This window comes from Phyllostomus discolor, chromosome 4 (genome assembly GCF_004126475.2).
Source record: "Phyllostomus discolor isolate MPI-MPIP mPhyDis1 chromosome 4, mPhyDis1.pri.v3, whole genome shotgun sequence".
In the NCBI taxonomy this organism is placed as follows: Eukaryota; Metazoa; Chordata; class Mammalia; order Chiroptera; family Phyllostomidae; genus Phyllostomus; species Phyllostomus discolor.
In genome coordinates, this window is record NC_040906.2 from 192,863,966 (window position 1) to 192,885,722 (window position 21,757).

At 46.0% G+C, this 21,757-nt stretch overlaps 1 protein-coding gene and 1 long non-coding RNA gene across 7 annotated transcripts in view; one reads left to right on the top strand and one right to left on the bottom strand.

The window, feature by feature from the left end:
* PHACTR2 (phosphatase and actin regulator 2) overlaps positions 1–21,757 on the top strand; it is a 222,349-nt gene that overhangs the window by 17,347 nt on the left and 183,245 nt on the right. The gene's annotated exons all lie outside the window — the stretch shown is intronic.
* On the bottom strand, positions 2,897–9,365 carry LOC118500358. The gene is made up of 3 exons (XR_004902928.1): positions 8,565–9,365; positions 7,869–8,324; positions 2,897–6,930 (listed from the first exon to the last, which is right to left on the bottom strand). It is a non-coding gene; the product is annotated as an uncharacterized LOC118500358 (long non-coding RNA).

The window sequence follows — 21,757 nt, forward strand, 5'->3', positions numbered from 1 at the left end:
CCTGGTTATTCTGGACTTTGGTTCTTAAATTTATTTCAAGGCACTGCGTGGGGACTTGTGGACCGGGCGTCTCCAGTGCTCACGGGTGGCAGGTGTAAAAAGCGGGCTGGCAGACCATGGAAACAGTGGCCAAAGACACCCTCTCTTCTTTCCTGCTCGAAACCACATTTGTCTTTGAAATAAAAAGGAGGCCAGAGTGAAAGGGCCTTGCTAGCCTCCCAGAGTCACTTAATAAAGGTCAGGAGGACTGGTGAGCATCTCTCTCAGCTCTCCAGAGCTCCCCAGTCAGAGACTGATTTGATTTGACAAACTTTCCCTTGGAAAGCACAAACATTGCCTGAAGGATAAAGGCCATCTGATGGTCATTCACATCCATATGTATGTAAATTACGTTAATCATCATCATCGTCACAATAGTATTGCAGAGACGTTCACGGCTGCCGTATTTGATTCTCCCAGCCTCTGGAATCCAGTTTGACTCTTACTTATTTACCCCATTGTCTTGGGGGAGGGGAGAGGGAGGTAAATAGCCGTGGGTCTTACCATTGTGAACGCCAGGCAGAATTCGAACCCAGACTTCTGATCCTCAGCTTAGGCTTGCCGCCCCTGCGCCAGATGATCAGATCAGTTACACCCCGCATCTGTGTGCACAGGCGCTTTGTCTGGGGACGGGCTGGGAGAGGGTGTCAGAGGCAGTGTGGGCAGCCAGAGATTTGGCCAGATGCTGAGACTGCTCTCTGACTGTGCAGGGTCTTGATGTTGGAGGAGCCGGCCTGGCCATGCAGTCTGAACTCTGAACTCTCGCCGTTTCACTTGGCCCACTTCTCCCTCCAGGTGGTGTCTTCTCAGGTCGGGAGGTACCAGTTCTTTGCATATTCTACCACCTTGTCAGGTTAACATGCTGCCACCTTGGGAACATACATAGACACGTAGTTTCATTTGCATCGAATGTGATGAAAGAAGAAAGTGGAAATATAAGTCATGTCCTTGAACAGGTCAAATTTAGGCCCACAGTCCATGGAGTAAGCTGGAACTGTGGTTGGCAGTTAGACATGCAAGGGCAGACCAAGGATGCCAGGCCAGGTGCTGAAGGTCACCAGGGCAAAAAGCCCCGGGTGCCTAGCAATGGGCAAAACTGGGAAAACAAGGACTTACCCCCAGGTGAACCTTTGCTCTCCCGGCACACCTCTGGTCACGCAGTTCAGACCCTCCCCTGACCTGCTCTCCCCCGGCATGTTCCCAGTCGTGCGGGTGAGACCCCCTGAGAGGGGGAACAAACAAGTGAGCTGGAGAATAGCCTGTAAGCATTAAGCCCCTAACACAGTGAGGTTCTGGCCCGCATCAAATACATCCAGGCCTCAGCTGTCTCTAAGATCCAGGCCCAGAGCAGCAGCAAAAGCAGACAAGCCACACCATGGCTGACCTCAGGAGCAGCTGCATTGGCTCAGGACCCCCTGCCCTGGTGCTGGCCAGTCAGCGGAGACCAGGACCCTGAAGGAACAGGTCTGGAAAGCTGATGAATATTCTACTGGGATCCTCCCCTGACACCTCCAGACACACACCCTCCAGCCCGAGGACGCGAGGACCCAGGCCGTCTCCGTGGAGCACACCTGGGCCTTTCTCACCCTCTGCCCCAGGCACAATTGCTTTGCTTTCTGGCTCCCAGGCTCCGAGGGCCCTTCTTTTCCCTCTGTAGCCTGTTTCCTGAGCCCACGTCTTCTATGGCTCACTCCTTCTGCCTCCGTGACTTTCTAAGTAAACTTTCTCGTAGAGTTTGAGCCTTGGCTCTGAATTCTTTCTTAGCCAGAACTCAGGTCCTGAGGTTGCTGAACCGAGGCCCCTTCTGAGCCCATTGATCTAACACCGGTGCCAGCCTCACTGCCAACAGAACCTTCTTCCATCCTGAGCACAGTCTGCACACAGCTGCCAGGAGCACCTTTCCCAGGTGCTGCTTTCGTTTTCCTCGCTCCTTGCTCAGAAACACCTGCGAAGGGTGGCCAGGGTCCCCCGGGCCCAACCAAGGCTCACCTACTCCAGGAGGCCCACCAGGGTGAGCGCTGTCCCTCTGAGCCCGCCCTTGGGCTCAGCCACTGCGCTGCCACACGCAGGGGCTCCTTCCTTCTTACCCCAGATCCCGTGTCTTTATTTTTGCTCCAGACTGGAAACCTGTAGATTGAAAGAAAATTAAGAGAAACATTGTTCAATCAAAATGTATGGATTTTGCCCTGGCTGGCGTAGCTCAGTGGATTGAGCACGGGCTGAGAACCAAAGCATCGCAGGTTCGATTCCCAGTCAGGGCACATGCCTGGGTTGCAGGCCATGGCCCCCAGCAACCGCACATTGATGTTTCTCTCTCTCTCTCTTTCTCTTTCTCCCTCCTTTCCCTCTCTAAAAATAAATAAATAAAATCTTTTAAAGAAAAATGTACAGATTTTACTTGGATTTTTGTTCAAACAAACTGTACCAACAAAAAGTTATAGTGCATAGTTTATGATACTAAGAAATTGATACTAATTTTTTTAGGTGTGAAATGATATCGCAGTGATGTTTCTTAAAAAAATAAGAGTGTCTATATTTGCATATAACAATATCATGAAGAGAAAAAAAGATATACACTCTTTTTTCTCTAAAATGCTCAAATTTTCCTTTCATGTAGCCACTTCTTTACCATGTAAATGAGTTGTACTGGCATTAGGAATATTAAAATTTCCAAGGTCATATGTAGTAACAGTGCTAGGTTTTTAAAATAATTTTATTTTAATTGTTGTTCAAGTACAATTTTCTATCTTTTACTCCCATCCCAGCCCACCCACCCAGCCCTCCCCACCTCCCTCCCATTTCCACCCGCCCCTAGTTTTTGTCCATGTGTCCTTTATACTTGTTCCTGTAGTACTAGATTTTTTTAAAAATAAGTCAAGAATGTCAGATCTATTACAAGAAGGAAGTTAAATATATTCATGTTGATTTTCACCTTTAGGCCACATGGTAGAGGAATCAGGAAGTTCACCATTTGCCTTATTCTTATCATCTTGATCATTTTTCTTAGTAATATTCCGGGCCGAGGAAGGTACAGAGGATACGTAAGTGAATTCTGCAGCCTCGAGGTAGGTTTGAGCTGTTTTTGCAACGTGAAGAGGTAGAGAGTGGTCCTCTTAGTCTCGTTAACTGTTTGTTTCTGGACTGGGACCTGTTTCCGTACACAGGTCTGCTTGGATTGTCAGCCCTTCGAAGGGAATGTCAGGACCTTGCTACACGCTGCGGACCAGCAGTGGCGGTCAGGTGGCCAGTCATGCATAACCTCCTCTCTGATGATCGAGCAGCTGGAATGCGTGGGTGTGGCCTGGCCTCTCCCTTCCCCCGGTCCCTCGGTCACAAAGGCCAAGGAAAGAAGGGGTCACTCAGGAGAGCTGGCGTTCAGAAGCTCTCAGCCGCCCCTGGCCCATCTTTGGCTTCTGCCAGACATGGGGTGAGCGGAAAGGTGCTGAGCCAAGGATGGAATGGATTAACGTAGGAAAGTAATCTTCAGTGGTAGGTGAAGATGTCCCAGAAGGGGAGCAAGGCTTCCCCTCACTGTAGTACATAGATGACTGTCCCGTAGATGACAGCAGGAGTCCTTGGGCTATATGCACTCCTCTGGGGAGGACTCTGGGTCTTGGCCGAAACGTTCTCACTGAGCCTCTGCTCTTTATCTACATTGTGATCAAGTGGGCCGATTCCACCCATGTCCGTCGGCCAGCACGGATTCAAAGGCAGGATCCCCTGGATCTAACGGAAGACCAGCCTGTTTGGAGACCATTTCTGATCCTTCTGGGGAAATGTCAGGAGAAAAGAAGGAGAGGGGGAAGCGAAAGGCTTATGAGTTATTTATTGGTTTGTGATACTGTATCGCTGGTAACTCTACCCTGACATCTGTCCCTCCCACCGCCACCCCTCACTCCGCCTGGGTCTGAAGTAGGACGAGACAATGTAGGAAGGAACTGATCATAATTCATTCATGAGCACGGCGGGCAACTCCTTCTCTTCTTTCCTCTTGTGCTTTGCAGATGTTGCCAGTTATTTTCACATAAACAAATTAGGACAAGGATCGTGAAGATTGTTATAAAAACATGATCAAGGAGTAGAGTTCTGGTACATATGGGAATTGTTTGAAGAAAATAAACACTTGATATTTTTAACCTTTTCAGTAAATATTAGACAGTATTATTTATTGTATAATTCATTGGGTTTTAAAAACTAAAATAAATCCCTTAATTAAATCACTCTACTTATAAAGAGAGATTTGAGGGGAAAGTATGTTGCAGAATTTCTGTATTTATAAAGGGCCCTGCAGTTTTGATTGATGTAATCAGTCAATTAATTGATCAGAAACTGTAGCAAGTACTCAGTTCTGCATCTGAAAGTAGGCTACCTCCTCTCTAAGCCGTGTGACCAGTAGCCAGTTAGAAATGACCAGAAATGTAATCCACTTTGGGACAACTGTCCTGAGCCCTTTCTCGTCAATGTCACCGTTTATTCATTTACTCATTTGATCACCTCTGATTAGAATCCACTACGTGGAAGGTGCTAGAGGCACAAAAGTGAGTAAGACATCATTTGCCCCTCTATCTAGGGGCTGATTTCTGTGATATAAATGAACTTGACTAGTTCATTTCCACTACGTGTCAACCCAGTGTAGTGTGGGCCACATAGGCAGGAGGCCTGACCTAGACTGGAATTATCAAGAGCAGTGTCCCTCAGGAGGTGATGGATACCTGAGCTGAGTCGTGAAGGAGTCAGTCTGGGTGCTGACCAGGAACAAGAAGAGGCCATTCCAGGCAAGGTGAGCAGTGTGGGTACCTACATGAGAGGAAACACAGGGACCATGGGAAGCAGTAAATAACTCTTGATGGTTGGAATATAAAATGCAAGGGGTGTGTGTGTGTGTGTGTGCGTGTGCGTGTGCGTGTGTTTGAAAGAGAGACCAGAGGTGCGTGGGAGGAGAATACTGTCAAGAGTTGCTGGGAGTGCCCGGCTGAGGACCCGTAAACACTCTGGGGAGCTTTCATTGACAACCGGACAGACTGCTGAACCTGGCCAACGGGCTGGGCTAATCAGTCTCGGGCCCTGTCAGGCTTAGCTGGCGGCCAGCCTGGCCCAGACCCAGCACCCAGCACCCAGCACCCTTCAGATGCAGGCAAGGATTGGAGGAGGGGTGATGCAGCAGGGCTGACCTCCTTCTGACCTTGGTGCGATGCGTGCGCTGCTGGTGAGCCGCTCTGCTTCTCTCCAGAGGGTCTGGCTCCCTGAGTGCCATCTCCCTGTCCACGTGACAGCAGCAGTCGCACATGGGGACGCTGTGATTTGTTAGTGCTGGGGAGTGTTTCGAGGTGCTGCACAACCACGGTGCTCACACACTCTGAGTTTGGTGGGTGTGAAGACCCTCAGGCCCTTCGACGCCAGCAGAGGGCTCTTGGACTTCTAGAGGACTACAGGGGCCGTAACCCCTACTTCTCCAGGCTGAGTGCTTCACAGCGAGGCCTTGTCCAAAAAGACTGGGCAACCTCACATCAGACAGAGAGCTGGGTGAGAAGGAAGGAGTTGCCCTCAAGGAAAAGACCAACCAAAAGTTTTTCTTCCTGTTGTTTTCATATTACTGCCTTTATTACATATGGAGATAAAAAAATGAATGTGGAAAAAATTTTAATTGAATTTGAACAGGGAACGTTATTAGTATGTAGCGTGGTTCTTAAATATTAGTGACTATGAAAAATGTGTTTCATAAATTGGGTCTGACATTAATTGTATAATTCTGAGAAAGTGACACTTACAGGCCATTTATATAAACGTTGAGTTACCCTCACACCACTCACAGTTTTTGTGGAGGTCCTGGTCCGCAGACAAAATTATGCCCCTGAAACAAGACTGCGCATTGTAAATCGGTAAGGATGCAGCATGTCTGTTCTCAGAGTGCTTTTGCAGGAGGACCTGGCTGCAGCTCGCCTGAGCACCTGATGCCAGTTCCAACCCCTGCATAGCCTGGCCACCCACTGAACACACACACAGTCCTGGTCCTCCACGCTGCCCTGTCGTTTCCTCCATGATTACATAAGCCATCGCTGATATTCCCTTGTTCGTATTTCCCTAGACACGCGTGCACATGCTAAAAAGCTTTGTGAGGACAGGGGCCTGCCATCTTTTTAACTCTGTCTTCAGAGTCTGCAATGTTAGATAGTTGCTCAGTTAATATCTATTGAATGAACTACTGAATCGAGGAGATTGTTGAAGAACTTTCAGGAAGAAATTCATTAGGCTCTGGGGTTTAGGTCTCAGCCCTTTGGAGAAAGGAGCTGTAAGGCTAAACTGGGCTGGATTTTCAGGGGCTGCTGTGAGCCCAGAGTGTAGATGTGACGCTCCATCCCCCAGTCTCATCAGTGCTCAGTGTAGCCGGGCACAGGGAGGGTTGTGGGGAGGGCCTCTGCATGGACTCCCTGTCCCCACAGGTATAGTGGTGAGATGCCTCATCGAGTGACCTTGGAGGCAGGACATCCGAGGGGAGTGGGAGAACAGGAACAGAGACTCCCAGGTTCGTGGGACAGCTTTGCTGGGGACCAGGAGCCCTGCATCAGTAGTGGGGCAGGGAGCCAGAGAGAGCTGAGTTATTACCACTCATGTGATCCCTCCCACCTAGCGTCTGGCTCATGAAGTTTGAGGAAATTGAGGTTGCTCTGGAGGATAACCTCCATCAAGACTACAGTTGGTTGAGGTTTGGGAGCATATTTTCTCATCCTTTGCTGTCTCCATGGAGGAGATCCCGGCCTTTCAGTTGCTTCCTGTTCTCCAAACATGCCTCCTCTTTTCTCCAGCACCATGCGCAGTTCCCGGGGCTCCCAGGGTCTCCTCTTCCTTGATGTGGGGCGTTCACTCGTCCTTCAAAACTCCGGCCAGGTGCAGCTGCCCGGTTGGAGACTTCCTTAGCTCCTCTGGCCACAGGTACTTGCCATTTCTGTTGTGGCCTCACAGCCGTGTCACAGTACCTGTGACCGTGTTGGAATACTCAGTTGATTTGACCGTCTCTTCAGCATGACTCCGAGTTTTCAAGGGTAATAATCTTGTCTTAAAACTCACGTATGTCATCTTCATGTCACTGTCTCTGGCTATGAAAGACAAAAACAAAATTAAAGAACATGTCCAAAGTGTTAAAAACAGATCAGCCACAGTTTTTTATCTGAAAGGCAGTGAATAGCTGGGGAGGAAAGTGTGGGGTGATACATACAATGGAGTGTCATTCACATGTTAAAAGGAATAAAATTCAGACACATGGATGAACCTTGGAAACATTGTGCTAAGTGAAGTAAGCCAGACATAGAAGGACAAATATCCTATGATTCCACTTATGTGAGATACTAGGATAGGCAAATTCCTAGGGACAGATGTTGCCAGGGCCTGGGGGGAAGGGGAGAAGGAATTATGATTTAATGGGTACAGAGTTTCTGTTTGGCATGATGGAAAGTTCTGGAAATGATAGTGGTGTGTGTACTTAATGCCACTGAACTATACATGTAAAGTGGTTGAATTTTTTGTTGTGTACATTTTACCACAATTAAAAACAGAGGCAGTAAGTATGGAAGAAATACGTGAAACATTTAGCCATAAAAAGTTCCGAAGATACCAATGCAGAGACTAGTTAAAAAAGGTAAAGACCAGTTAAATGGGACACAACTCACAGCAGACGTTGTTTGCACGCCTCACCTGAGCATAGTTTTCAGAGGTAGAGAAAAGAGATGGGAGAGAGGAAGAGAGAGGGATGGACAGTGAACAGCTGCCCCCCGTGCACGCCCTCAGCAGGGGTCAAACCCACAACCTAGGTCTGTGCCCTGGCCAGGAATGACACCTGCAGCCTTTTGGTGTGCGGGGATGATGCTCTAAACACCCAAGCCACACCGGCCGGGATGCAGTAGACTCTTTACCAAGAGAAGAAAACCTGTGTTCTTTCTCTTGATGTTATTTTTAGGGAACTCAGCAAGATTCCACTAAAGTCAACACAGTATTCTCTTATTTTTCTGCAAAATTATCAGCTAGAAGTGCTTTCCCCCAACATTAAATTAAACATCTTTTGTCTATGAAATTTTATTACAAATAAGTGGAGGGCATTCAAACTTAGAGTATTGAAATGCCTTGCAAAATTAATTTTATTATGTCTAGTTTTTAATCTGTTTTAATAATAATAATAATATATACACACATGTAATACAGGTAGAAATTAAACGAACAGCTGTAACATGATTAGTGGTTTTATGTGTGTTTTACTTTCCTGGGATTGAAGTCCTCTGTTATGTCAGATAAACCTTTTTTTTTTTTTTAAGATTTTATTTATTTATTTATTTATTTATTTTAGGGAGGGAAGGGAGGAAGAGAGAGAGAGAGAGAGAGAGAGAGAGAGAGAGAGAGAAACATCAATGTGCGGTTGCTGGGGGTTATGACCTGTAACCCAGGAATGTACCCTGGCTGGGAATCGAACCTGGGACACTTTGATTCCCAGCCTGTGCTCAATCCACTGAGCTACACCAGCCAGGGCTTAGATAAACCTTTTGCTTGGATGTTGTATTTTTAATTCTCAGGCACACGGATGGAAGTCATTAAAGGGGGAAGTCCGTATGTAAGAAGTGCCCCCAGGAAGAGTTAGAGGCCAGGAGGTGAGCTGCGCGGGGCAGGAGGAAACCCGTCAGAGCTGATGCCGGGGCTGGGGCTATGTCTGGATTGCGTAGGGGCAGTGCCCAGAGAAGGTGCCTGGTAAATGCCACTGACTGATCGGACGTCAGTTCTCGGAAGGGCTGCTAATCACAAGCAGAGGCTTTGGCAGAACCTAAATGGCAAAGTCACAAACAGTAATAGGCCCTAAAAATAACCAGTGCAACTCCAGCAAAATTCAAGCCCTTCTATGTGGGAAGTATAATGGGAGACGAATCGATGGGCATTTTCGCCCTGATGCGGGGCTAGTGATTACAGCAGAGCTGCTCGCCTTTGTCCCGCGGGAGGGCGGTGGAGCACATCAGTCACCTTCAGCAGAGCCTGCCAGCCACCATGACAACTCAAGTCCACAGATGCGTGTGAGCCGTTTTCTGGTTCTGAGTGTCTGGAATGGAACTAAACCCAGCTTTTGTGTATTCATTCTTTCATTCTGCTCATACTTAATGAGCACCTACCAAATATACCGCACATTGGTCTAGGTACTTGGCATATACCAGTGAGTCAAGTCAAAACCAAGTTCTCTGCCATCCTGAAGATTATGTTCTAGCAGGGGGAGACACAAAATAAGGAATCAACATTATACATATGTGCATTATGAAATAGGTGAGAAAGCACTGTTACAGAAAAAGGAAAGTAGAGCAGGAAGAGGAGACTCAAGCGTGCCAACGGGAGGCGTGCGTGGCGGCAGGTGGCTGTGGTAGCGTGGGCAGGGTAAGCTTTGTGGGGGCAACCACCGAGGCTGGGAGCAGGAAGTGGGCAGATACCAGAGGGAACAGCATTCCAGGAGCTGGAGGTCTGACGGCCTCAGGCAGGAGCGCCCTCTGCTGGTTACAGGCCATGTGGTTGCTCAGGGCCCCTGGAGAGAAGGTGAGAGAGACTGGCCGTCGGGGCTTCTGCTTTGGGTGGCCTTGCAGGGTTCTGAGCAGAGGAGTGATCTGACCTGATTTTGACTTCATACTCTGCCTGGCTGGTGTGGCCCAGTTGGTTGGAGTGTTGTCCTGCAACACAAGGTTGTGGATTGGATTCCTGGTGAGGGCACATACCTAGGTTGCGGGTATGATCCCCTGTAGGGGGCACATCGGGTCCGCACACGGGAGGCAATCAATTGCTGTTCCTCTCTCACACTGATGTCTCTCTCCCTCCTGTCCTCTCTACTCTCCTCCTCTCTAAAAGCAATGAAAAAGTGTCCTCAGGTGAGGATAAAAAATAAATAAAAACAAAGCATGAAGGGTTCATTCTGCTGCTGTGTTGAGAATAGACAGGAGAGATACAGGTAGAAGTGTGGCTTGTGAGGAGGTTACTCCTCCACTGCAGGGGAGACAGGCTGGTGGCCCGACAGGTGCTGAGGAAGGGTCCCGGTCTGGGTATATTTTGAAGGTGAGGTCAGCCTGATTTTCGATGGAGATGCCATGGTGTGTGTGTGTGTGTGTGTGTGTGTATGAGAGAGAGAGAGAGAAAGAGAGAGAGGAGTCTAGGATGGCTCCAAGGTTTCGCCCTACACAAGGGAAAGGTGCCGTTGCCATAGGTGGAATGTGGGCAGGCTGTGCATGTTGTAGCAGGTGTGAGGTGAAGGTCGGGAGCTCACTTTGGACGCAAGGAGTTTGAGATGTCTGTCGGATGTCCGGGGGGAGGTGTCGAGTAGACCCTTGGTGTATTCGTCTTCTGTCCCTGCTGTAACAAATCACCACAAACTGTTCCCTTCAAACACCACAGCTTTATTATCTTAGAGTTTTGGGGGGTGGGAGGACAGAAGTCTTGAAATCAAGGTAGTAGCAGGACCACGCTCCTTTTGGAAGGTGCAGGGGAGAACCTGTTTCCTTGCCTTACTGGGTGTCCCCACACCCTGCCCTCCCTCTTCCGAGTGTGTCCCTCCGACCTCCCCTTCGTCGTCGCCTGCCTTCTCTGACCCTCTCGCCTTCCTCTTGCAAGGACACTTATGGTCACCTTGGCCCACCCGGACAACGTCTCAAGGCTCCCAGATTATTAATTTACATCTGCAAGACTGTGTTTGGGGTTCTGCTGAGCCACCCAGCCTGGAGTACACCTCCCATTTGAAGCCCACGCGGGGTGGGGACTCAGTGGCCCCATCACTTAGGCCAGGGTGGAGTTGGACCCCGGATCCTGGGCGTAAAAAGTAGTCGTCATACCTTATGTTCTGCCTCAATTTCCCCCCAGTCCCCTCGCCTGCCTTGCTCTCCCCAGCCCCCTTGGCCCTGGGTGTCCGGCATGGGTCCATTGTCTGCTGCTCCGGGATCACGTGTGTGGCCAGTGAGTCCAGGCTGGACCATCTCAGTGAGAACCCCAGAGATAGAACCTCTCTTTCACGGGGCCTACAAGCAAGACCCCCAGGGCTCTGACAGGACCTCTGGTGTCCCCCCTGTGGTTGGTGACGGCTGGTCCCAAGAGAATGAGATGGAGCAGAGGAGGGGCAGTTCCCCAGAGTCCAGTGCGTGTTTGGGGTGGGGGCTGTTTCTAGAAAAGAGGACGGGAAGCTGGTGAAACGAAAGTCCAAATCCATCTTCTTTGTCTATGTACCCATCTCCTCCCCTGCCTGCACCTCGGAATAATTTAAAGTCCAGGCATCATACTGTTTTTCCTATAAAAAATATTTCAGTACGTAACACTAAAGAATAAGGACTCTTCCAAAGAACACAACCATAATACCATTATTGCACTAAAACATGGAACATTGCTACCATTGACTCTTCACTGTTCAAATTCCCCGCCCCCCCCCCCCCCCCCCCCCCCCCCGCCCACCTTGTCTCATAAATGATGGTTTGAATCAGGTTCCAGATGAGGTTGATCCATTCCGCTGGGTTCAGAATTTCCTTCTGACGTATGTCTGCAGATTGTTTTTCAAAAGCTGTTAGCAAACACGCAGCCCTGTGTTACTCGCCGTGCACTCATTGTGCTGCTCGTTCCGTCTCCACCCGGCCACCTGCCCTTCTCTTGTGACTACAGCCCTTTCGCTTCTTTAATTCACTGCCACTAAGCACCAAAGCGGCTTCAGCTCAGAAAGCATTCTGGAGTCATTTTGAAAGAGCCAGATGTGGTTTAGGTGTGGGTTTGGCTTTTGAAAATCCCCGGAGAGTAAATACACAGCGTTTCTGTGCTGCTTCCCTCGTTAGACCGTTTGGAGATGAAAACAAGGATGTTCCCTCCGTCCCCTTATCTTTGGGTAGACTCTGCCCTGTTTCCAAATGCTAACTTGCTTCAGACAGAACTTTCACTGAGTGGGCCCACCTATGAACTCCCCTCTTTGCGGAGTGTGATAGGCCGTTGGCCGGCCAGTGAATCCCTCAGAGCCCCTGAGGTTTAAGGTGGATTCTGGAGGAGAGGGCTGGAAAGAAAGTTTGTTTGTTTGTTTGTTTGTTTGTTTGTTTGTTTGTTTTTTAACAGAGTCATTCTCTAGTGTTCCATACTCGAATATTTACAGGCAAAATGATACGGTGTCTGAAGTTAAACTACTCTGATGTGGCGGGGGAGGGGGGGAAGGGAGGCACATAGAAGAACAACTTGGATTCTGAGCTCTGTTCCACCAGCTCTGTTCCCTTCCTCTTCAGCACCCCCAGGTACGAGCACTGAGTGTCAAACATCACCTTCAGAAAGGTGTTGGCCCTTCCCACAGCTCGCCCAAAGCCACCCAGAGGGTTGTGGTCCAGTCACTGTGCATCTTCTCAGGACATTGTAATCACACAGACAGTTTTACTCTTTGTCCATCCACCATGACATCATTAGCATTTCTTTTACGTTCTTACACCTTTCCTTTACCTTAATTTTCCAAAGATTCATAAAAGCCAAGGAATCCTTTCTTGGTAGGAAGAGGAACCTCCTGGGAAGTAGAAGAAACACTGGGAGTCAGAGACACTGGGTGCCGGCCTGGCTTTGCCACTCTCTAGACAACGATCAAAGGTCTGCCCCCTGACTTCTCTGAGCTTCCTCCTCCATTAAGTGGGAAGAGCATCTCCCATTTCCCGGAGTTATCCCAGGGATGAAATGAGATAATGACGTGGCAGGGCCTTTGTAAACTCTGAATGAATATTCTGAAATAGTGGGTTAATGTCTATGTTCAGATGCGGTATGTGGAGTTCTAGAAAAACAGTCATTCCCTCTGTTGACCGAAGGTGCTCAGCCCTTCAAAGCCGAGTCTGACAGAGAGGGAGAGAGAAGGCGTGTGTTCAGACAGTGCTAGCGCGCAGTAGGGCCTCGGTGAGTAGCCGTGGGGCTCCCTCCCTGGGAGATGTTGTCTTCTCATCCCCTCCCTCCCCCATGTAAGCAGTGGACAGTTGCCAAAGCCTAAATGAAGTCTTGCGTCCAGAATGCAATAAACAGTGGAAGAATCGTTGCTTTGATTGTAAATGGAGCTGAGACTCTCAAATGCTTCTGATATTTTCATGAAGATTTGTGAAATCTCATTGTACACGGGCCATTTTACTTTTTTTATACTTTAGAATGAATTGCTGAGAGCTCAGCGTGTTTCTTGCCTGTTGTAGGAGTCTAGAGATCCGTGTTAACCTGAATTGAGGTGCACACACAGGGGAATTACCCATGCAAATATGGCAATTGTTTGCATTCCTCGTATCACTGAAGCGGTGATCATAGCATTTCTACAGTACAGTAAATCCATGCGCACATTTGGAATTTAGTCGTCGGAGCTGCAGATGTGGTCTGACAAGAAGACCTCCTATCATTCGGTTCTGTTCACTCGGCTGTCTCTCAGTTCTTGTTCCGAGATGCATTCCTCCCCGGGCAGTGCAGTGCGGTTAGTTGCCACCAGCGGGCTATGAGGGAAAGACACGTGTCACCCGTGGGCCAAGGCAGTGAGAAACTCGTGCCTAACTATTCAGAAGAGGTTCTGTTTGCAGTAAGTGTATTAGGCTCAAATCAGATTTAACCAAAGATTAGCGTTCATGGCGTCATGACATCTAAGCATTCGAAATTTGAGCAGAGTTGACATTTTAAAAACAAAGATTTGTCGAGCAGATATCCAGAGGGGATGTTTCCGTGGTCTGACGGGAGTCACAGGGTGACCTCCCGGGTCCTTCCTCCCTGCCGTCCCCTGGGCCCTCACCACAAATGACTTTGCATTCATCTTCCTGCTGTCCACTGTGGCATTGGATTTGAGTCACTGCGCTGGATATTAAAGTGTGAGATGAGAAGTTACGTATCTATCAGTGACGTGGACAACAAACACTGTTCTTGTGCGGTGACGTCCTATGTTTCATTTCGAAGGTAACTAGGATGTTCTATCAATAGCTTTCTACTGACTGGCATTTTCATGGTGTACGTACAGCGACCAGACCTGTTTCTGAGGAGGTGAGTCAGCCTGTCCCCCTCCCCGTGTGCTCCTCCCCCGCTAAGACCCATACATTGTTTGGGAGAGCCATCAGTTGAGCAGCGGCTTACAGATGACTGCAATGGAAAGACAGTGTACCAAATGTGGCCAGAGAGAACTGCCCCCGCAGGGTCAGCAGATGCAGCCACTTGTCATGGAGGGGTCTCTGCGCCGGCTGAGCCAGTGCCCTTTCCAGCGTCCTGACAGCTGACGGGCAGCTGTACTGTGGGGCTCGCTGTCTTTCCTAGGCTCTCCCCAGCCACCGAAGCCCTCCCCTGCGCTCCTCCCCCTTCCGCCCTCCCCTGCCAAGGCTCATGGGCAGGACCACTGCCCTGACCCTCCTAAGAGTAGTGATTGGTTTTTATCATAATGACCCTGAGATTGGAAGAGTCAAATTATGTTCATATTTTTCCCTTAAAATTTTAAAAAAATACTTTCTAGTTCACAGTACTTTTAGCCTTGTGAAACTGCTGCAAAGCTAGTACATGGAGTTTTCTTATACTCTGTCACTGGCTTCCCCGAATGACAACAGCCTACACAGCCCTACTGCAGTTATTGAAAGCAGGACATCGATAAAATACTAACTAATCTACAGATCTCACTCAAATCTTGCCAACTGTCCCATTAGTGGCCCTCAATAGGTCTGGCCTGCAGCAATCACTGTGGTCCTTGCTACACGGTGATTTTCTATTTCTGTCACTCCTTCTGCATTTGATCATTGGGATTCCACTCTAGAGAAGAGCTGTCTCATCTGAGCCATTTATTATTCATTAAATTCTTGATTTGTATCAATATGGACTCATGGGCATTTATTGTATTCTATGTGTTATATTCCATCACTGTTGTTACTTATCTTCTTGGCCCAATTGTTGCACTTTGGGCTATTGAGAACCCTTCAGGTTGGCTCCTATGTCCTTCTGACTTGCCCCCATCATTTTTTTTTTAAAAGCATTTCCTTATTTTCTGGCACCAGAAGCTATTTCCGGTTTAGCTTATATTCCCTGCCCCCTATCTGGGGACCAGGAGCCCTCATTTAAGTATTGTCCTAATGTTACATTTATAACATTCTCTTCATATTCTTTGAAAATTAATATTTACCCTGTGGCAGGTAGTTTCCTACCATCTAGAGTACGTGATTAATTATGAAACATTGCTCCACTGAAGTCTGGTTATAAAGGCATGTTCCATGTTGTTACACGTGGTAAAAAACAGAAAAGGAAGCCACACACTTAATGGTTCTCATCAACTGATCCACTGGTCCTTTCTTGGTTCTCTGTTTCTTTTCTGCCCCTGACCACAGAGTCAGTGTCTTTTAGAGTTTTCTTTACTTTTAGACTTTGGTGTTGCCGAAAAAACATTCCTTTCTCTATCATACACATTTTCTGTCACATTTCTCTTTTGCAATTTAGCTCCTTACTGGCTAAATTTCTCTATCCCGAAACCTCTGATCTTTGCTGAATTCCTGGTCTGGCATCTCTGTTTCTCTGACCCTAGCACACATTTTCCAGTCAGTTCAAGCAATATATGCAGCTGGACACTGAGGTGGACCAGAATGTTTCTTGGCCAAAGCTTGAGGGTCTAAACACTTCTATCAATTGTATCCCCGTCAGGTATTTTTGCTATGGGTTGTGTGCCTGTGGGGAGAGTGTGTGTATTTCTCATAGAGATTGATTTTGGGCTCCAAAAAATGACTTATTTTCTTAGGGAAATTTACAAATCTTACTGCTACAAATCTATTTTTTTATTATCACATGTAAAAAACCTAATATCTTTAATTTGTGGAAGTTCTGTCTTTGTCATATCTAATCTAGATATACAAAATGGAATCTTGTTAACTTTCTAATTTGAAATAACTTTATGCTTTACAAGTATTAGAAATTTAGTACACAGTGTTCTCATATACCCTTCACTCAGGTATAAGTATAAATTCCTTATCGGTCGTTAGAATGTCACTGTATATCATATCTCTGTCATTTCTCACTCAGAATCAGCAGGGACATATGGTCAGCAGTTGGTGACTACCTAACCTTTGATCTCCCTCGACTCCCAGCAATAATACTCAGATTTCCCTGTGGAGAAACCTGTGCTATGCGGCATTATCCTCCATGTACAGAAGCTTAGAGGGAATGACCTATTCTTTGCTCCAGGGCTGGGCTATAATTGGCTTCGGCCAGTCAGCCTTGGCATGGAGCTTGGTGGGAGGGTGTGAGCATGATCCATCTCAGACCGGGGAGGTGCATGGAGGTTTTCAGTGGGGCTTAGGGGAGACGAGCTTCCTCTGCATTCCATGCAAACCCACGATGGCATCTCTTGTCATATTTGTCAACATGGGGGAGCCTGCACAAGTGTGAAAGTAACTGCCTTAGGAGGAAAGAACCTAGAGACTTTCCGAGACTTGAGGATAGATGCAGCTAAAGCCAAGACCAGCCCTGCCTCCGCACTTCTGTTTTGTGAACCAATGAATTTCTCCCCCTTCCTTTTTTTTTTCCTTTGCTAAGTTTTTGGATTTGGGTTTTCTGTAGCGTTCCAAAGATTGCTATTGACGTAGACCATTTTCTGTTCATCCAATCATGTTATTTGTCCCTGTATTAGAATTTGGTTACTCATCATAGTTAACTCCATGTGCAGTTTTCCTTAGATTATGATATCCTTGGAACTGTGCGTTATACTCTCATCTGCTTTTCTGCTGATCTTGGTGGAGGACAAAGCACGTCCATTTAGCTTTGCTGTCTGGGCCAACTCTCTGCCAGGCCCAGAGCTGGACCTAGTTCTCAGTAACTGTTTTTGGAATTGTGGATTTTATGTACCAAACTACTTGTACTAGTTTTCTATTGCTACGTAACAACTTATCACAAACTTAGCAGCTAAACCAAGTCACAGTTTCCGTGGCTCAGGGTCAGGAGCTTGGGCACAACTCAACTGGGTTATCTGCTCAGGGTCTTTCCAGGCTGCAGTCTGGGTGTCGGCTGGGCTGTGTTCTCCTCTGGAGGCTTGATTGGAGCAGTCCACCTCTAAACCCATTCAGCGTGTTGGAAGGATCCACTTTCTGGGGCTGTTTGCCTGAGCTTTTTGCTGAGCTCCTTCAGTGTGGCTGTCCCCTTCCCCAAGCCAGGAAGGAGAGTCTCTTGCCCTAGTCTGCTAAAACAGAGTTTCACAGAATGCAACAATCACGGAGTGACATCCCATCCACTTTGCCGTATTCTGTTGGCTAAAAGCAAGTTACAGGTCCCATTGGCACTCAGTACTAGGGGACGACACAAAGGTATGGACATCAGGAGGGGACATCACTGTGTGTCACCTTAGAGTCTGTCCACCCTCTACCTCAAATGTTTATGTTTAAAGTATCTTCCCTTAGCTTCATAAATGGGTTTTATATCTCTCAACCTCATTGCCACAGAGTTCAGTTAGACACTTAAAATTATAGCTGTCTTTATTTTTCTACTCAGGGGAGACATTGAGTTTACTTGAAATTTCTTTTTCTGAATACGGGTATATTTTCATTAGGTTGAATCATTTTATAAATATTCATAAAATGATCCTTGAGGACATGTTTAAATTTCCAGAATATTTTTTAAGTTCTTCTGATATTAAAAAAAGCAGGACTTCCAGTTAACATGGAGACATAGGTTTCTTGCACAACCACAAAAAGAATTATAGCTAAATCTCAAAACAAATAATACACAGAGCTGTCAAAAAAAATCAAACTGTACGGAAATCTGACAACCAAGGACTTGAAGAAACCACATTCACCCAGACGGGTAGGAGGGGTGGAGACGTGGAGATGGGGCGGAGAGGTGGTGGCAGCGGAGCGGGCGTGGGCAGGCAGTCCCACGCTCACGTGTGGTGGGTAAAAGTCAGGAGGGACACCTCAGGAGTGAGCTGTCCCAGCCCCAGGCCAGACCTCACAGCCCAGGGTTCCAGTGCTGGGAGATAAATTCCTATAACTTCTGGCTATAAAAAACAGTGGGGATTGGTTTTAATAAATTGCTAGATTTTTAGGAATCTCTGCCTAAAGGGCCCATATGATCTTAAAACATATGCAAACCCACCCATATGGGACTCTACACCAGAGCAACAGCTGGAAAGGTGCCAGTCACAATCAGGGAGTGGGTGAAGTGACTGGAAATGGGGAGAGTGCCAGGCAAACCCCCAGAAGCCAGGCAGTGGCACAGTCCCCTTTCTGACCCCCCCTCCCACACAGAGCCAGAAAGCAGCGAAGTGAGTTGCCCCACTCTGGCAATTACCTAAGGCTCCATCCCACACAATTTACAGGTGCCTTTTTTCAGGGAGTCAGAGCAGCTCTACCTAATGCAAAGAAACAAACACAGGGAGGCTGCCAAATTGAGGAGACAAAGAAATATTGTCCAAATGAAACAATAGAACAAAACCACAGAAAAAGAACTAAATGAAACAGAGATAGCCAACCTATCAGATGCAGAGTTCAAAACACTGGTGATCAGGATGCTCAAAGGACTCATCGAGTATGGCAACAGCATAAAGGAGGAAATGAAGGTTACACTAAGTGAAATAGAGAAAAATCTACAGGTAACCAACAGTGGAGAGGATAAAGCCTAGTATTAAATCAATGATTTGGAACACAAGGAAGGAAAAAGTATTAATCAGAACAGCAGGAAGAAAAAAGAATTAAGAAAAAAACGAGGATAGTCTTAGGAACCTCTGGGGCATCTCCAAACATGCCAACATCCTAATCACAGGGATGCCAGGAGGAGAAGAGTAAGAGCAAAAAATTGAAAACTTATTTGAAAAAATAATGAAGGGAAACAACCCTAATTTGGCAAAGGAAACAGACATACAAGTCCGGGAAGCACAGTAAGTCCCAAACAAGTTGGACCCAAAGAGGACCACACCAAGACACATCATAATTACAATTCCAAAGGTTAAAGATAAAGAGAGAATCTTAAAAGCAACAAGAGAAAGGCAGAGAGTTTCCTACAAAGAAGTTCCCATAAAACTATCAGCTGATTTCTCAAAAGAAACCTTACAGACAAGTAGGGGCTGGGAAGAAGTATTCAAAGTGATGAAGGGCAAGGGCCTGCATCCATGATGACTTGTCCAGGAAAGCTGTAATTTAGAATGGAAAGGCAGATAAAGTGCTTTCCAGACAAGGTAAAACTAAATGAATTCATCACCACCAAGCCATTGTTGTGTGAAATGGTAAAGGGATTTATCTAAGAAAAACAAGATCAAAACTATGAACATTAAAAGGGCAACAAATTCACAACTATCAACAGCTGAATCTAAAACAACAACAACAACAGATAAACTAAGCAAACAACCAGAACAGGAACAGAATCACAGAAATGGAGATCACACAGAGGGTAATCAGTGGGGAGGGGAAGGGGGAGAATGAGGGAAAAGGTGCAGGGATTAAAAAGCATGACTGGTAGGTACAAAATAGACAGGAGGAGGTTAAGAACAGTATAGGAAATAGAGAAGCCAAAGAACTTATATGTAAAACCCATGGACATGAACTAAGGGGGAAGATTGCTGGAAGGAAGGGGGTTACCAGGCAAGTGGGTAAAGGGGGAAAAAACGGGACAACTGTAATAACATAATCAATAAAATATGCTTTTAAAAAAAGAAGCACCTCCTAGAGTTGGTTACACTGGAAGCTTGATGTAAATATTTTCCAAACAAGGTGGCACCTACTCAGTAGCAATACTAAAACACAACTACAAAGGAGGACGCCCTGTCCCCTACAAACATTTCATTTCAGCCCTAAATCTAACAGTGGGCCACTGGCCACTTTTTTCACTAATAGAATGGTGTTAAAAAAAAAACCACAGAACTCCCTTCCCAAATGTAAACATTTAACATTTTTAATAGGGATCTGTGAAACTTGGCTGGGTTTTTCTTTATCTCTGCCGAATAGCTACATGTGCCTGTCAGATTTGATTTCTCAGTATTTGCTTGGCTAGTTAATTATAACAAAATACCCACTTGGAGCACAATTAAAAGATATAATTAGGCAAGTAAACAAATAGTCATCAATGACTGAAAACATTTCTAATCAATAAACTAAATTACTTTTGCATATATTTTTATATTTTTATGTTCAATTTTATATCTAATTATTTTTCCCCATTTTGTTTGTGTAGCCCGCAGATGTCATAATTCCTAGCCACAGTTCATGATTCAATGATGGATCTCAGCTTTCTCTTTTACAGACATTTTTTAAAGACTGAGTTGGTTAACTTACCACTAGCTTTACGTGTTTTATTTTTTCATTCATTTAGTTTGCATGACATTTTATAGGCACAACATATTAATTTCCTAGTGCCCTTGGAAATATTGTAGTGATGAATAGTTTATCTATAAACAATCTGTTTTTTATATGCTTGGCATTAAACTGTTTTTAAAACACCAGTTTACAAAATGACAGTTAGAAAGATGGACTTGGAGAAAAATCTCTCCCTAGATGCTGTTCTCAGTGTGGGCACTAGATGGAGTAGTGGTTATACTGACCAGCAAACGTCCTGCTTGTTAGACACCTGAGGCTTATCCTTTGCACTTAAAGGCTTCTATTCCAAAGACAGATGTACCTGTAAATGTGTGGTTTGATTTTTTTTCTCTTGTAAAGTACTGTAGTCATTGTGAAGCAATATTAGATAAATTACTCTTTCTTTTTAACTCCTTAGCATTTATTTATCTTCCAATCTATTAAAACCATTATTGGACTATTTTGTTAAGTACAAATGCAGTCCCTCTTGGGGTCAATTGTTTTCAGACTACAATTGATTCTTAAGTACATTAAGTCTTTCTAAGTGGACATTTGTTTTCAATTTAGGCAAAACGGTCTGTGAACAAACGTTAGAAAGTTTTTAGAAACTTTTTAGGAGTGGCTGTTTTCAGCTAATAGGGTATAATGACATTTCTGGAATGAGAAAGCCGATGCCCTTGGTGAAATTGAATGTCTTTTAAGTTGACGACCAACATTCTCACGTACATGTCCAAAGGGTTTTTCTTTATCTTTGCTGGCAGTTTGGAGTCTCTTCAAACTTGATATCTTCACCTTGATTGACTCCTTGTGATAGGATCTGCAGGGCAAGGCTGTCTCTTGGGTCCCTTTGAACCATACAGCGAGCACCCAGAGGGCAGCTGGTGAGGGTGCGGTCGTGTGACCAGGGCTGTCGTGAGAGCGCTGGGAAGGGCTCCCCTTTCCCGCACTTTCGGATTATGTATGTAGCTTACAAGTCACAAGGTGATACTCTCTTCCTGAAAAGGAAGTTTGCTGACTTGCATTCCTTCAAGAAGGACCTGTGCTTAATGTTTACTGGATTTTAAATGTATTAAAGTTAATAACCTGCGATTCTTTGAGGAAGAGCAAATTTTCTATGACGCAGCTTGTACCATAGGTATAGTCTACTTAAAATGCTATGCTACACTCACAAACACACACACACAACCACAAAAAACTTCTATGTCACATTATGTATTTATGTACTTTAATTTTGATAAGATGCACATTTCAGAGTTTGTGATTAAATTGTATAGTTAGGTGAACTTGAGAAGTTGAGTGGAATGTGAAAATAGCTTTTTATTTAAAAAGTCCTATTTTAAGTCCACTAAGAATTTTGCTATGGTGGATCTTCTGGTCGGTGGAAGAATCAACCAACCAATCATTTTATTTTAGTTATTATTTTTTTTTTTTCTTTTGTGCAAAACCCGGTGCTA